The 4,494-nt window shown below is 36.8% G+C and overlaps 1 pseudogene; it reads left to right on the top strand.

The window, feature by feature from the left end:
- The first annotated feature begins 642 nt into the window (after positions 1 to 642).
- On the top strand, positions 643 to 1,362 carry LOC100468173 (annotated as a pseudogene).
- Positions 1,363 to 4,494: the final 3,132 nt, after the last annotated feature.

Below are 4,494 nucleotides of genomic sequence, written 5' to 3' on the forward strand. Positions count from 1 at the left end.
ATAACTTCACAGAAACCAAAGGTAAAAGTACAGCCAGGCTTTTGGAATCTGACATTTCCTGACAAAAGAAGCAGATTGATCCAATGTTTTAACAAGGCTTATTTCAAAGAATTAGTGCCATGAAGCAAAAACTGGCTACTGGGGGCTCACCTGGGAGAGGAACTATTAGTAAGATCATTGTGAGCTACCAATGTCACAGAAAGTCAGAAAATAGTGTGTGCATGTGTGTTTGAGGGGGCTGGCTCCCCTCAATCATTTGTTGTTGATTTATATAATTTGGGAAAAGTAGGCTGATGTAAGTTGGATAAGTTAAATACAAAAGTGGTTAATCAACAATTATTTTGGAGTTATTTTTTCTATAGGACAAAAATCATTTTCATCTCTTTTCACAGACTGCGTGCGTGTGCTGATAAATAGTTGATGGACAAATATATATCCCTAGAGAATTAAATAATCCTCAGGTGGGAGTGTTAGCCCATACTTCAATATCAACTTGAAAAATATGTCATTATTATGTATCTCTGTAACATCACTGATACATTGTCTCAAACAATTGACTCTAAAGCATCAGGCAGAAATGGCCCTCTAGCTTGTTACCCTAATCCAGAATATGAACCAAAGTCATCATATGTCTTTGCAACCATGTTTATCCCATTTTGTTTCTCTCTAAAAATTAAATTGTCTTTGTTCACCTCAAAAAAGAAGGCCCACCTTATGGAGATCCAGGTGAACGTAGGCATAGTGGCTGAGCCTGGGCCAGGCCCACAAGAGGCTGGAGCAGCAGGTGCCTGGGAACCAAGTGTCTGGACAGAATGAGATGATCGTTGTCATAGGTGTCATCAAGGACAAAGGCTACAAAGGGGTCACCAGCCCCTGGCACACCAAGAAGCTACCCCACAAGACCCACCAAGGGCTCTATACGATTGCCTGTATCGGGGCATGGCATTCGGCCCCATGGCTTTCTCTGCGGCTCAGGCTGGGCAGAAAGGCTACCGTCATCGTGCTAAGATCAACAAGATCTACGAGACTGGCCAGGGCTCTCTCGTCGAGGATGGAAAACAATCAAAAACAATGTTTCCATTGACTATGATCTGTCTGAAAAGAGCATCAACCCCCTGGGAGGCTTTGTCCACTATGGTGAAGTGAACAATCCCTTTGTCATGCTGAAAGCTGTGTGGTGGGAACCAAGAAGCAATAGCTTACTTTCTCCAAGTCCTTCCTGGTACAGACCAAATAATAGGCCCTGGAGAAGACTGACCTCAAGTTCGTCAGCACCACTTCCAAGTTTAGCTATGGCCGATTCCAGACTTGGAGGAGAAGAAAGCATTCAGGGGACCACTTAAGAAAGACCAAATTGCTTAATGTCAGGAGCAGATTGTGCAGCTAATGGGATCTCAATAAAAATCATTTTCTGGTGGAAAAACAAAACAAATACATACGTTGCCAATATTTCTTTGCCTATAGCTTTTCATTCTCTTCATAATATCTTTCAAATAGAAATGTTTTTAAATTTTGATGATTTTTATTGATTATGGCTTTGATTGTGGTATCTTAGAAATCTTTACGTTATACAAGATTACAAAGATTTTCTCCCACGATTTCCTCTACAACTGTTACAACATTAAGTTTTATATTTATGCCTGATTTCTTTTGAGCTACTTTTTACACATGACGCACGTGATTACACATCAAAGGTGGGAGTTTTTTTGCATATTTATATCCAATTTTCCCACACCACTTATTTTTTAAACTGTCATCTCCCCACAGAATTGTTTTTCAGCTTTGCCAAAAATCAACTGTACGTGTTTACATAGGTCTCTTGCTGAACTCTCTGTTCTGTTCCATTGATACATTCTTCTATATTACCATACTCTCTTGATTACTGAGCTTTATAATAAGTCTTGAAATCGAGCAGTACAGCTTGTTGTTATCTCTTTGAAGCATTTGTTGTTTCCATTTTTCTATTTTTTCTGACAATTTTTGTATTGTCTATTCTTAATTCCAGTAAAATTAATGTGTTACATTAGTTTCAGATGTACAATGTAGTGATCCAACGATTATATACATTACTCACTGTTGCCTGAGTACTTTGTATGATTCAATTTTTCTCCTTTGTTGGTTAACAATACAAAAACCATGCAATATATTTCTTCCTAGTTTTTTTTGCTATTGTTTTCATTCATGCATTATACTTACACACATTTTATACTAATACATTATTTTGTGTGTAAGCAATAATCTTTTGAACAGCTTTACTGACTATAATTCAGATTCTATAAGAGTAACTCCTTTAAAATGTCCAATTCAATATTTTTAGTGTATTCACAGGATTGCTTACTTTCACTACAATAGAACTTTGGAACACTTGAGTTCCTCCCAAAACAAACTTATACCCATTAGCTGTCCCATCCATATTCTGAGCCCTAAGCAAGTCATTTTCTGTCTCTGTGGAGTCACCTCATTACACGTCATATAAATGGAACCATACAATAAGAGGTGTTTTGTGACTGTCTTCTTTCATTTAGTTTGTTTTCCAAGTTCATGCACATTATAGTGTGTATCAGTACTTCATTTCTTTTTATTGCCAATTATATTCAATTCCACCTTCCAACTATTATGAAAAATGCTGTGAGGGGCCTAAGTTTTCATATGGATGTATGTTTTCATTTCTCCCAGGTAAAATGGAATTGGTAATAAGGTAACTCCATGTTTACTTTTTTGAGTGGTTGCCAAACTGCTTCTCAAAGTAGCCACACCGTCTTACATTCCCACCAGCAATGTATATTTCAATTTCTCCTTATCCTTGCCAGCATTTATTATGTCTTTTTTATTATTGCCATCCTAGTGGGTGTGCAGCTTTCCAGTTTTGGTTTTTATTTCTCTAATGACTAATGATTTTCAGCATCTTCTCATATGCTTATTGGCCATCTGTATATATTTTTTGGAGAAATGTCCATTCAAATCCTTTTCTCATTTTTAATTGTGTTGTCTTTTTATTGTTGAACTATAAGATCTCTTCAGGTATTCTAGACTTAAGGCTCTTATCATGTTTGAAAAATCAATTTCTGGCGTGCCTGGGTGGCTCAGTCAAACATTTGACTTTTTAAATTTAAATTTAATTAGCCAACTACAGTACATCATTAGTTTCAGATGTAATGTTCTATAATTCGTCAGTTGCATATAACACCCAGTGCTCATCACTTCGCATGCCCTCCTTAATGCCCATCACCCAATTACCCTATCCCCACACCCACCTCCCCTCCAGCAATCCTAAGTTTGTTTCCTACAGTAAGAGTCTTCCATGGTTTTTCTCCCTCTCCGATGACTTCCCATTCAGTTTTCTCTCTCTTCCCCTATGATTCTATTCAATCTTTCTTATATTCCACATATGAGTGAAACCATATGATAATTGTCTTTCTGTGATTGACTTATTTAAGCATTCAACTCTTGATTTTGGCTCAGGTCATGATCTCAGGGTTGTGAGAGCAAGCCGCACATCGGGCTCCATGCCGGGCTTGGAGCCTGCCTAAGATTCTCTCTCTCCCTCTCCCCCTCCACTATCCCTCTCTTTAAAAAAATCAATTTCTGTTAAAAAATAAAAGCCAGCTGAGTGTTGCTATCCAAATAGTAAGTCTTTCACTGCATAAATGTGAGATGTCTTATGATTTATTTAGATCCTTAGTTTCTTGCAATGATGTAAAATATTCAGTGTACAAGTTTTACACTTGTTTGGTTTAAGTATTTTATTCTCTTTGATGCTATTATACATGAAATTGTTTCTATTTTCAGAACACTTATTGCTATGTTATACAACTGATTTTTGTGTATTGATCTTCTCATTGGATAAATGTCTGTTCATGTCTTCTGCCCATTTCTTGACTGGATTTTTTGTTTTTTGGGTGTTGAGTTTAATAAGTTCTTTATAGATATTGGATACTAGCCCTTTGATCTGATGAGACATTTGTAAATATCTTCTCCCATTCCATAGGTTGCCTTTTAGTTTTGTTGACTGTTTCCCTTGCTGTGCAGTTGTTGATCTTGATGAGGTCCCAATGGTTCATCGTTTGCTTTGGTTTCCCTTGCCTTTGGAAACATGTCATCACTTTATGAGATCCATTGCTTTGATAAAAAGTTGGCTATTAATCTCATTGTGATTTTTTTTTCTTGTGCATGATGTGCCATTTGTCTCTTACAGCTTTCAAGGTATTTTATTTTTGGCTTTCAACATTTTGACTATTATGTGTCTGGATGTGGATTTTCTTGCATTTTTCAACTTGGAATTTTTAACTTCTTGGGTGGGTACCTTATGACTTTCATTACATTTGTGAAGTTTTCAGCCATTATTTCTTCAAAATTTTTTATGTCCCTTTCTTGCTCTTCTGGTATGCCACACATATGTTGACACACTTAATGGCATCCCACACTTCTCTGAATCTATAAATAATTTTCATTTTTTTCTTTTCTGTCATTCACAATGCACAATCACAGTTTATC

The sequence above is a fragment of the Ailuropoda melanoleuca genome, chromosome 20 (assembly GCF_002007445.2).
Source record: "Ailuropoda melanoleuca isolate Jingjing chromosome 20, ASM200744v2, whole genome shotgun sequence".
In the NCBI taxonomy this organism is placed as follows: Eukaryota; Metazoa; Chordata; class Mammalia; order Carnivora; family Ursidae; genus Ailuropoda; species Ailuropoda melanoleuca.